Genomic DNA, 13,896 nt, shown 5'->3' with positions numbered 1-13,896 from the left:
CAGAAGCAGAGATAATGTATGGAGGAAATGGGAGAAAGTGATTAAAAGGTACAAACTTCTACTTATAAATAAGTTGTGGAGATGTACAGCATGATGACTATAAATAAAATAAGCAAATAATATGTTACTGAAGTATACTAAGCAGAAGCATTCAAAATACCAAAGATAATTGGAAACATAACTTTTTTGAAATTTTATGATGATCAAATAATGCAAAGTAAAATAATAAAATTGAGAAATTGCATAATATAATTAACATTGTAACTCCCAGGCAGAAAATATATATACTTTTAAAATATTCATAAAGCATTTATAAATATTGATCATATCTCAAGTCTCGAAAAATTCCCAAAAGATAAAGAATAAATCATATCAATTCTCTTTATCTTATTTCAGTGAAATAAAAATTTATTTTAATCACAAAAGCATTAATTAAGGGACACATTAAACCACATAGGATCCAAAAAGAGTAACCTAACTAACTCTTGAGTAAAAGAAAAATCAGCTTCTCAAGTCAAAATATACCAAAAAGTAGAGAACACAGGCAAATATGTACTTTGTGAAATTTAAACATGGCAAATAAGAAAAAATAATAAGTGAACAAATATTCTACTCATAGAATCGCAGAAGAAAAAATTCTGTTACCTCCTGGTATACTAAGGCTTTTTCCCAGTTACTCAAATACTGATTTAGATGCTGCTGTGAAGGATTTAGCACATATAATTAAGGCCTCAAGCCAGTTGACTTTAAGATAGGAAAATATCCTGCTGTGCCTGTCCTAATCGTGTATCTCTTAAGTGTAACCTAGGGGATGGAGAGCAGGTTAGAGCTCCAAAGCACAGGCAGGTTTTCATATACCGTTGCAGGTCTGGAGATGGAAAGCCACATGGCCAGGAATGTGGGTGGGTGCTAGGAGCTAAGGGCAGCCACCTAATGACAACCCAAAAGGACACGAGGACCTCACAAAAGTCCAGTAACAAAAATGAACTGAATTAGGCTGATAAAAATGAGCTTGAAAGCAGATTTTTCCTGTTTCCAGAAGAAGCCCCAGCCTGATCAACATCATGATTTGGGCCTTATGAGACCCTTAGCAAAGAACCCAGCAATGCAGGCCAAACTTCTCACCTGCAGTAAGCTAAGCAATGGGTATTGTTTTAAGTTATCAAGATTGTTGTACTTTGTTTTGCCAATTAAAAAGTAATACAGAGAATAAAATATATTGAAATGACCCCTATGAATCAGTAGAAAAGAAGTTATTAATATAGCATAACATAATCAATAACAATAGTTAGAAATGAAAATATATCTAAATGAGTTATTTGAAAACTAAAATAAAGTACATAAACCTTTAAATGATACTCATCGGAAAGTGTCTGAGAATAGTAATTTAAAACATTAGGCATATGAAAAGAGATAGAACCTCAGACAGAAAAAATATTTTCAGATTAATTATGTACAGAAATAATGCCAATAAAATGTAAATACTCAATGAAATAGTACATTTTTGTTATAAAGCTAAATTATTATATTGACTAAATTTTTTTTCAAATTATTTCATGACCCAGATGGTTTCAGAGTTGGGTTTTGCACAAACTTTTAAGAAGATGTGATTCCTTTGCTTTTTAATCTCTTCCAAGGTACAGAGAAATAAAAGATATTTTATAATTCATTTTATGAAGTTACTGTGATGCTGTTATCAACTCCTAACAAATTAAATGAACAGAACAAATAAAAAATGACACAACAACATGTAGATGTATTTACTTTAGGATATCAATACAAAAGAATAAATAGTAAAACAAATTTAATAATATTATATTTATAAATGTAATATTTATTCTGGTTATACTTATTGAAATGTAATTTTATGACCATTAAATCTAAAAATAAATGCTTTGAACTTTCATTTTGAACTCTTCATTTTATTTTTGTAGTAATACACTTAAAAAAAAACCCCACAAAAATACTGTTACCTGATGTACTATAGGAGAAAAACAACAACCACCAAAAACCTGGTTCTTCACCACAGGTACTTCCAAATCCACTGTCTTGGAAAGGGAATCTTATATAATAAAGAGCTAATATGCTAATTAGACCTGATGGTGGAACCACCTTCTGGAACAACCTTCCGGACTACCTTTCAGAATGACCAGTGGGCGGGGCCTCAAGGCAGCCGGGGCTGTGAGGGCCCAGCCCCTTGCCAGAATTGCATGCATTGGGCCTCTAGTATATTTATGTTGTCTAAACTCTCTTGGTAATGTTTTGTATCTAAAAATTAGTTCACTACTTCATATATACTGTGCTCAATACATATTTCTGATTGAGGCATTAGGGTGAACTTCTCAAATTAATTAAATAATTGCAAATACCTATGATTATATCAATATCACATCATTTAAATCAAAACCACTTAATAAAAATTTTACTAAAGTATGTTCTTTCAAAGACACTCTCTTCCACTAGACTGATGAAATTAATTAACTGCTTTTGAATTGTGGACAGAGCCACTATTATGAAGAAGATACTATTTTGGATTTAATTTTCCAGGTGTTTAACTCAATTATTCTCCTCTTTTTGTTAGTGGTCAAAAACCACATTTTATTGAGAAAGTAAACACAAAACTCTGTAGGAAGACTAATAGCATTTGATTATCTGGTTCATATTCCTCAGACTGGAGAGTGACGCTGCACTTCACCTCGTCTTTCCCTTACCTAGGTTATGTCAGCAACTAAATCTTTTTGCCATAGCTGATCTGAGGCTTGGCTGACACATACACAGAGTCCTGAGAAATACATTGGACATCTTTTCCCCTTAGTTGTTCAGACACATAGAGAATAATTTTGTCTATTCATGCATTCTTTGATGCTTCTCTCTTCACTGCATCATGTTAAGGACAGAGAAGGCCAAGTGTTGAAAGGAAATTTATGACATAGGTCTGGAGCTAATTAATAAAATCAACTTATATTCCTTCTATATCCCTGCAATCAATTAAAGAAAATCACTAATATGGAATCAGGTTTTGTCTAGCTTCTTCAAATGGTCTTAGTAAAGTTTGAGTATAAACTTTAAAGAGCATTCTTGGAATTATTTTGTTCAAATGTATGTTTGCAAATGTTTACAGACTGAAGGGATTCATAGTTAATATCTGTTCCTCAGGTAAACTACAGTTTTGCCATGTTCTCATTGATCAGAAGCAGGCAATCTGACAGTCTAACAAAAATGCATTTGTTTATTTTTTAGGATGCATGAGTTTATTTGCTGCTGCCTAAGTATAGATAATTCATTTATTCTTTTATTATTATTGTGCATATTCAGTGTTTGAATAAGCATAATTTTTCTCCAAGAGAGCTCACAGTATAGTGATATTAATATGCAAACAAATGATTGTGAAATACTGTGACGATTTTTTGAAAAGACATAATGTATCACAATGGTTTTAGAGCCCAATTCTGGAGTCAAACCACCTATGGTTAAATCCTAGCTCTGCCACTTGCTTGTGTTTGATACTGGTCTATGAATAAAAAATAATATTAATATTATTAATTATATCATTAATAGGCTGATTGTGAGTTTGTATAAGACAATATATGTAAAAGTCTTAAACACTGACTGGCACACAGTAAGTACTCAATAAATGTTAACTTCTCATGCCAAATTAAGATAAAGAAACAATCACTTCTGCTTAAGTGGTGTATGCTGTGGTGATGGGCAGTTGGACAGAAATTAGAGATCCTTAATTTAGTTCTTGTTTTCATTCTAGAACTATACACTGAGAGCCTAATCTGTGTCACATGCTCTTCTAAGCACTAGGGATAAAACAGCAGATCCTCCTATATAATAATAGAGGAATATGCAAATTGTCCATTACTCCATAATGTCATGACCGATCGCAGGAGGCTGCCTGTGTGTGCGTGGCGGGGCATTGCTCCAGAGACGGGGCAGAAGTGGGGAGGCGCCTGGAGGAGGCAGGACCTTTCTGTGGTGTGGAGGGCGAGGGTGAGAGCCTGTAGGGCCCCCTCACCCATCCTTTCCTTTGCCACCCACCCCTTGCACTCAGAGCACCCTGCCGCCCACCTGCTAGGGGAAGGAGCACAGCGCAGCAGGCGGGAGGCTTCCATGCTCTCCTCTGGAGCCATGATGGGGTTGAGCCACCACATTGCTCTGGAGATGGGGCGGAAGTGGGGAGGTGCCCAGGAAGGCAGGACCAGCCTGAGGTGACTGGAGGGACTGAGGGCAGGGCTTGAAGTGGCCAGAGAAGGCCAGAGGGGTTGGGGGATAGGCCAGGCATGCTGGAGCTCTGCATGGAGAGGTTCAAGTGTCAAGGCAGGGTGGGGACACGTGATTTCGCGTGCTGGATTCCTAGTCCTAATATATAAAAAGCTAGGGGCCATCACAACTGAAACAACTGGATGGACAACTGAACACAGGCTGTGTGGGGCAACCAGGCCAGCAGGGGGGGAATTGGGGGTTGACCAGACTGGTGAGGGAATTAGTTGGGGGTGACCAGGCCAGCAGGGGGGCAGTTAAGGGTGACCGGGCTGGCAGGGGGCAGTTGAGTGTTACCAGGCTGTCAGGGGGGCAATTGGGGGCAACCAGGCTGGCAGGGAGGCAGTTAGGGGCAACTAGGCTGGCAGGGGGGACAGTTGGGGGTGATCAGGAAGGTGGGAGCACAGTTGGGGGCAACCAGGCTGGCAGGGGGGACAGTTAAGGGTGATCAGGCAGGCAGGCAGGTGAGCAGTTAGGAGCCAGCTGTCCGGATTGTGAGAGGGATGTCCAGCAGGGAGGATCGGGACTAAACAAGCAGTTGGACATCCACTGAGGGGTCCTGGATTGGAGAGGGTGCAGGCTGGGCTGAGGGGACCCCCCTGTGCACAAATTTTGTGCACCAGGCCTCTAGTGCTATCTAATAAAAGAATAATATGCAGGTTGACCATCATTCCAACACACAAGATGGCTGCCCCCATGTGGACAAAGATCCTGCCCCCATGTGGACACAAGATGGCCACCACAAAATGGCCAGCAGGGGAGGGCAGTTGGAAGGGACCAGGCCGGCAAGGGAGGGCAGTTGGGGGCGATCAAGGCTGCAGGGGAGGGCAGTTGGAAGGGACCAGGCCAGCAAGGGAGGGCAATTGGGGGTGATCAAGCCTGCATGGGAGGGCAGTTAGGGGTGACTAAGCTGGCAGAGGAGGGAAGTTGGGGGCAACCAGGCCTGCAGGGAAGGGCAATTGGGAAGGACCCAGGCCTGCAGGGGAGAGTAGTTAGGGGTGACCAGGCCTGCAGAGGAGGGCAGTTAGGTGCAAACAAGCTGGCAGGGGAGCAGTTAGGCATCAATCAGGCTGGCAGAGGAGTGGTTAAGGGGTGATCAGGCTGGCAGGCAGAAGTAGTTAGGGGCAATCAAGAAGGCAGGCAAGTGAGCAGTTGGGAGCCAGCAGTCCTGGATTGTGAGAGGGTTCCGAGGTTGGAGAGGGTGCAGGATGGGTTGAGGGACACCCCCCATGCACGTATTTTGTGCACTGGGCCTCTAGTATATAATAAAAGGGTAATATGCAAATTGATCCTAATGGGGTGGAACAACCAGGAATGACTGGTCACTATGATGTGCACTGATCACCAGTGGGCAGATGCTCAATGCAGGAGCTGCCCACTGGTGGTCAGTGTGCTTCTACAGGAGGGGCTCCACTCAGCCACAAGCCGGGCAGAGGGCTGCAAGTGCAGCGGTGGTGGTGAGAGCCTATCTCACCTCCTCAGTAGTGCTAAGGATGTCCAACTACAGCTTAGGCCAGATCCCCTGGGGAGTGGGCCTAAGTGGGCAGGTGGACATCCCCCAAGGGCTCCTAGTCTGCCAGAGGATGTGTGACTGCCAGCTTAGGCCCGATCTCCCGGGTAGAGGGCCTAAGCCGGCAAGGGGACATCCCCCAAAGGGTCCCGGGCTGCCAGAGGACACAGGCTGGGCTGAGAAACTCCCCCCATCCCCCAAGTGCACGAATTTTCATGCACCAGGCCTCTAGTAGATTAATAAAGTTGCTATACTCAGAGCAAATAATTGGTCCAGGAGGTAAACAATAAAAACAAGACTAAATAATATAATTTCAATAGGTAGTGAGTGCTATGAAAAAATAAAGCAGGCTAAAGAATAGACAGTAATGAGGCTGTCTACTATTTTAGACAAAATCTCTGAGGATATGATATTGAGCAGAAACTTAAATGGTATGATTAAGACTTGTCAAGTTCCAGTGAGGAATTATATGAGGAAGAAGGGTGGAATTTGCTAGGTTTGAGGAACAGCAAGAGGTGGATTTGGAGGGAGAGTGAGGGGCTGGGAGCTGGTAAAAGCTGTGAATTTCATTCTAAGTGTTAGATGTTCAGGGGTTTGGCGGCGGAGGGGGGGTGTTGTTATACAGTTTCACTTTCTTAATATCACTAAAATATCCCTCTGGATACAATGTGGAAAAGATAAAAGAACAAGAATAGAAGCAGAGAAACCACTTAGATGGTATTGCAGTAGTTCAAGATGGAGGGGATGGTGGTTTGCACTCAAAGAGCATGCTCAGAACATGGATCCACAAGGTGAGAAATGCAAGTTTTCCAGAATGGAAACAGCAAGTGCATGGACACTAAAAGTAATATGGCTATTTTGGAAAATTATACATTAAAATCTTGCATTGTTTTTAAAGAATTCTCTCCTATGCATTTTACAATAGAGTCTCTAAAGGAAAATGAGGTGTATTAGTGTCTTTAACATATGGAGAAACCATTGGAATTTTCCTTTCAGCTTTCTATGTCCAGACTTACTTGTATATTTATAGTCTTTTCATGGAAACACTAACCAGTTGTGAGCTCTTTGAGGATTTTATCATAATGCTTAATTAGAAGGAACACAATTGGGAGGAATCTTCACATGCTTGGATGGTTTAGTTCCAGGAAATCTCTCCCTTCCTTGCAGAATATTTGTATAAATAAGTCATCCTTCCAAAAGCCTTACCCAGTAATTTTGTTCTAGGAATGTGAATATAAAAAATAGAAGAAGCTAGGAATAAGGTCTCCAGTATTTAAAAAGATGCCTTATTATAGCACAGATATATATATATATATATATATAGAACTGTTTGCTCTACTTGGAAGCGTAATGTTTTTGAATTTTATTTTTTCCCAAGATTTTGAATTCTGTTTTAAAATGATGCAAACAATTCTGTAATGTAGACAAAATTAGTAAAGACATATGCATTTCACACCAATCTTTATGCAAGTAAATTTAACACCTCCTCCTGATATGAAATATTTTCCCAGCGTGAAAATAATATTGAATGTGCTATAAAATGTCACAATATGTGACCTGATTATTAGCAGGACTTAATTTGGAAAAAAAAAACCAAAAAACATTTTCTATGTTCATAACATTTTACCTGCTCTCATTGCATAAATTATATTTTATGTTAAATATCCCTCAATAATAAAACATCTCTTTTCACTGAATATATACAGTTATTTTCCCATTTAAAATGCTTTATTAATAAAACATTTATATTTAGAAGAGAAGTTTTTCTAAGCTGTGTTTGAAAATAACACTTAGAAACCAGGTTTCTTCAAAAAATAAAAATACTTGATCTTTCATAAGCAAGTTTTTTTGTTTATAAAAAGAAGTTTTTAATATTTTGTCTTAAAAATGATACCTTTCATATGGATTAGAGGCTACATCTATATAGATTAGAGTTTAGCAAACATAAATCACACATATTCTGAGAGTTGACTCCCATTACTAAAGATAGAATAATTTAGATTTTGACATAATAAATCAAGGTTTATAAATAGCTTCACATGAGTCATGAAAAGTTGTTTTTTAACTTACTAAGTCAGTTATCATAAACCTATAACTTTATTTTTTTTCTTATCCTTCGCTTTTATGATAGAGGCAAATTGATATAAACTAAGAATAGATAGGTATTTAATAATTTAAAATATTTTGGTGTTATATCCCAGGGTCATTCAGTCCAATATACCCTTGTTCTATATTTATATCTATATTTGCCATAATGAGAATTGATTATCAAAATGATGGCAATAAGGCACCACAATATTCTGAATCATCAGAACAGGTCATATAATGTCCACTATCTTTGTACTTAATAAGGTATGAAAAAATTCTAAGACTTTTGTAGAACATATTCTGCTAAAATGACTGAATTTAGAGAGGTTTTTTGTTAGGTACATTATTTATTTTATTAGGATGATATGTTATCTATGGATCCCAATTAAGCCAGAATTTTATTAAACCCAATCTACAGAGTACTTAAAAGATAAAATACACTGTCAAAAATTATAACTCTTTCTTTACCTCTCATTTCTGAGTTTTGGAAAAAGAAATTTCCATGAGAATTACTGCTCACATGGTAGCTTATTATCCTTTTCCTCAATGACCTAAAAGTTTGGCATCAGATTCCACTTTCCACCTCCTTCCCCCAGATAATGACTACATTTTGAAAGAAATCTATACCTTCCTATCCAACCCCCAACCCCAGCCCCAATACCTTGGCCTTTATTTTAAACATGTAAGTGGCTTGACAGGAACATCTGCTCTTTGAGGTGTCATCATCATTTTTTTCTACAATATTAATTATTCAACCAAATATTAATTACAAGTCTTCTACTTGCTTGATGCTTTATTAAGTAATGACAAAGCAAGCTCAAGCAGAAATACATGTTTTCTTATCTCATGGATCTTGTATTCCATTGAGGCAAATAGACATCTATCAATGAATCATGCATATAAAATTGTAAGAGTTCAACTCTGACAATGGTTACAAAGGAGAGGTCTCAGTGGTACAAAATCCTGTTACAGGAGGATTTGACCTAGCCAGGAAGTCTAGGTAGACTTTCCTACAGGTATTATATAAAATGTAGCTGAGAGAGGAGTAAAGATGAGCTTGGCTAAGAAGAGAAGGAAAAAATATACTCAGTAGAGGTAATTGCTCCTGTGAAACTCTCATGTTGGGAGGGAGCACCTGTAATCAAGGAATTGAAAGAAGTCTAAGTGATTACTCTAGGGAGAGAAGTAAGAAGGGTAAGTGAGGGAACTGAAGAGGTAGGTAGAGTTCATATTATTTGTAGTCTTTTAGTCCATTTTACCTTATCCTTGGGTTCTGTAATAAAAGACCATCAATTTAAGAGGGGTAGAAAGCTATTGAAAGGTTTGAGACAGCAGTGGGTAGATAGAAACAGATCAGGATTTCAAAAATATCCTCCTGCTCTAAGGCCTAAAATGAATAGTCACCCTCATGGCATTTTCTTGATAGCCTTCCTAAACTTACACTTCTCAGCTCCAAGAAGCACTGAGAATTTTAAGTGACATCTCTTATTTATTGTCAATTCTCAGAGATATTTTGTGCCTGGAGCTGACCCAAGAGTCAGAAATGCAACCAGCAAAGCAGAATGCAGCTATCCGCACCAATTATTTAAGGTGCAAAAGCATCAGAAAGCTGTACCAAGAATTTTGACATGGATATCTACTTCTCCTGAAATGGGCGGGGTATTATCCCAGGTACAATGGGCTCATGACACATGCCTCACTGCCTGTGGGTTCAAGCCTAGATGATACTTGAACACCCCATTTTTGTAATCTTCCCCATAACCTTACTTAAGACATAGTCAAAGTTCAACTTATTTCAGTCACAAACTTCCTATTGTGTCCTGACCGTCTACTATTATTTATTCAAATGTCCATAACTTTTACTTCCTCCTCAATATCTTTTATTCTTTCAGGGGAGAATACCCACCAAGATATCCACCAAGTACATAGCACATTTACGTGTATATAATCATGTGACTTCACTCTTAATTGTGCCATTTACTAGGATCATGCCTTTCACTATACCAAGAATGCTGATATGTTTAACAAAATTTATTTTATTTGCTTTATGCTTATGTCTATACTACATTGTTTGTCTTAGACCATAAGCTGCTAGAGGGAAGGGAACATGAAACATGAAGAGTTCTCAATGTAGTATAAAATGAAAAGCTTAGAACATAAATTTTTAAAGATGACAAACTAGATCGGTAATATTAAGTACATTATTGCCTATAATTTATTAGAAAGATAAAATTATGTCACCATTTATTATTTTTTAAATGTTTTCTTTTTAAATTAAATTTTTTGGAGGGCAATGGTTAATAAGATGATATAGGTTCCAAGTATAGTTCTATGATACATCATCTGTCTATTGCACTGTGTGCTCACCACCCAAAGTCAAATCTTCTGTCACCATATACTTGACACCCTCTACTACCCACATCCTCCTCCCCTCTGGTGACCATCATACTGTTGTGTTTGTGAATTTTTGTTTGTTTTTCTTGTTTGTTCATTTCTTGCTTTCAGTTTATACCTCACATATGAATGAAATCATATGGCTCTTAACTCTTTCTGTCTGACTTGTTTCACTTAGCCTGATATTTATTCTCAAGAACCATACATGTTGTTGCAAACGGCAGTATTGCATATTTTCTTATGGCAGAATAGTATTCCTTTGTAAATATGTACCACATCTTCTTTATCCAATCACTTATTGAAGGACACTTCAGTTGTTTTCATGTCTTGGCCACCATGAATAATGCTGCAATAAACATAGGGGTTGCTGGGTCAAATGGGGACTGTATTCTTATTTTTTGAGGAGCCTCCATACTGTTTTCCATAGTGGTGGTACCAGTTGACATTACCACCAACAGTGAATGAGGGTTCCTTGTTCTCCACAACCTCTCCAACACTTGTTATTACCTGTCTTGCTGATAATAGCCATTCTAACAGGTTTGAGGTGGTATCTCATTATAGTTTTGGTTTGCATTTCTCTAATAGCTAGTGAGTTGAGCATCTTTCTATATATCTGCTACTATTATATGGCTCAACTATTTTTTCTTGGTTTATCAATATACCATATCTGTCCAAGCCTATATAAAAGGTGAACTTTCCTTTATAAATCTATTCTCTCACTGGTGATAGACCGATCAGTTATACACTGGATCAGTTAGTATAGTTTAAGTTATGTAGGTATAACAACTCTCAGGTCTTGGTTCTTCTTTCTGTTTCATGCAGTTGGGCCAGAGGTCTTTGGCCCAAATTACCAGGATAATGAACATTGTAACATTTTTTGATGATTGCATCATCTCAACACTAAGCATACAGAATTGCCATGGCAGGAGAAAAAATTGGAGCATTGAGCACAAGTAATTAAAGTCTTTATTCAGGAGATATTTTCCCTTAGATTTTATTGGCCAGAACTAACCACATAGCCACATCTAAATTCAAGTAGATAGGAAAGAACATACACTAAGAAATGGAAAGAAAAAAAATATTGGTCAACATTAATAGTCTCTATTATTTAGTATATTGTGATAACATAATTTCCCCAATAGTTTGAATGCAATAATTACTTTAAAAATTAGATTTAAAAATTCTTGCACAACAAAAAGTATGTTCAATTTTTAAAGCAGATATTTTTTCTATAAATAATCTCTATATTCCAACTTTGTCCTTTTGATGATTAATATTTTAGTGCTTTCACTGTAATCAGTTATTATAGGGCAAAAGCTTTTTTAATTAGTTACCTTTTATAAGTAATAATATTAATATTCTTACTTTACAGTTGTGAATGTTTACATTTTGAAAGACTAATGAATTTGATCAGGGGCTTATGCCAGAAGAGGCAGACTTAGGATCTGAATCTTAGCTCATTAAATGTTTAATTAGCAGATAATATAGGTTCTCTAGTTTAAATTTTAGCTCACCTTCTAAAGTTCAGATCAAGTTTCATCTCTTTTATAAGGTTTCACAAATCTTAACCACTCAATAATCAATCTTTTTCCTTCAGTTTTTCTAATGCTTGTCAATCCACACATTTTAATTTTATATATGCCACCATATTTGCACTAAATTTTATTAAACTGAATTCAATCCAATAGTGGGGCAAACATGTTAATTAATTTAATTATAGCCTGGCTGGCATGGCTCATTGGTTGAGCATTGACCTATGAACCAGGAGGTCACAGTTCAATTCCCTGTCAGAGCATATGCTTGGGTTGCAGGCTTGATCCCCAGTGTGGAGCATGCAGAAGGCAGATGATCAAGAATTCGCTCTCATCATTGATGTTTCTATCTCTCTCGCCCTCTCTGAAATAAATTTTAAAAAATTAATTATAAATTAAGTACATGCCTGCAGTTTCAAGCTTACATCCCTGCTGATTTATTGTAGAGGGGCTGCCATACTTCACTTCAGTAAGGATACCATTCTCTCTATAAATAAATGCAGCAAGATCACCAAACATAGACTTTTAAATATGACCCAGATATGAATAAAAATATTCTTTGTTACCCTAACAGCATCCGAGTTTCAGGTCAAATCTCAGCATGAGCACTGGGGAAATGGAACCGTAGCACGAAGTTGAGTTGCTAGTGCCTCTTTCCCCAAGATTCTCACCTGAACACCACTTCAGCCCATGGCCACCCATACACTTGTCATTACCAGGATTTGTCCACTTTTGAATTTGTGAATTTAGATACCTCACTCTCTGCGCACAACCTCCTACCAATCCAGATCTCTTGTGGTCATTCATCCCATGTTTGCCCAGTTAACTGATTAAAATTTCCAGAAATAGACCCCTCTGTTTTCCTCTTATCTAACATTACCTTCAAATGTTCACTTCCTTACCAGCTGGCTTGTGTTCCATAGCCCACTATTTGAACCTGCATTAATTAAATGTATAGTTCATAGGTTATGTTTGTTCAACTGTTTTACAGATGAAATCATTTTTACTACCAGTACCTTCTCCTGTGCAAATGGTATCACCATCCCTCTATTGTCCTGACCAGAAAGCTAAATGCCATCCCTGAAGCTTCCCTCTGACAGGCAGTCACTTATTCCGGTTGATTCCATCTCCCAAATATATTTTAAATCCATCCATTTCTTCATCCTACTACCCCAGCTGAGCCCTACCTAGATCATAACCTATGTGGATTGCTACAACCATGTTTTATATGGTTCTCCAGTTTTCAGTCTTGTCTCGCTCCAGGCAATTCTCCAGACTAGAGCAAGATTGACCTTTCAAAGTTACAAATCTGATCATGTCACTTCCTATGCAAAACCCTACTTGACTTCTCTCTGCCCTTCCAGCAAATTTGAGATTCTTCAGGTTTGCAAACCCTTTCAAGATCTTGCACAAGATTTACTTCATAGGCTAGTGTCCTAATTCATATTGCTCATTTAATTTTTAGGTTTAAGTTCTATTGAAGTTTCCCCCCTCTTCTCTCTAAATTGCATTATTTAAAAAGAATCTATGTGCAGTTTTTCCTAAGATGAGAACACTTTTGTTTTCCTCTAATCTGCCCTTTCCATCTTCGTGTCCCTAATTATTTCTTCTCCTGAAGACCCTGGCACAGGTTTGTTTTCTTTTCTTTAGATATTAAGTCTGACTTAGAAGTCCCTCTCATGTGCTTTAACAAATGCTAAATCTCGCCAAGGCCTTCACATGGAATTATATTTGCTGGTTTTCCTAATCACTCTAGAAATGGTCTCAGTCAACTTTTCGTGCATTTATTCCAATAAATTTTCCATTAAACCATCTTCATCTATTTTTTGTACCTCTAGATGAAATTCCTGTGCTACTTCAAAACTCGTTTTCTGAAAAAAATGTTTAAGAGGTGCTTTAAATATGTTAGATCCCATAGTAGAAATCTATAATAATAAAAGCATAATATGCTAATTAGGTGGGCATCCTTCTAGATGGCCTTCCAGATGAAGCCGGGGCTATGAGGGAAGCCTGGGTCCCGGGTGCCAGAGGGGAGCCAGTGCCGGCAGCTGGGGGAAGGAAGGCCTACTCTTGCATGAATTTCATGCACCAGGCCTCTAGTATTAT

This window comes from Eptesicus fuscus, chromosome 9 (assembly GCF_027574615.1).
Source record: "Eptesicus fuscus isolate TK198812 chromosome 9, DD_ASM_mEF_20220401, whole genome shotgun sequence".
Taxonomy (NCBI): domain Eukaryota; kingdom Metazoa; phylum Chordata; class Mammalia; order Chiroptera; family Vespertilionidae; genus Eptesicus; species Eptesicus fuscus.
This window is presented reverse-complemented; position numbering follows the sequence as displayed.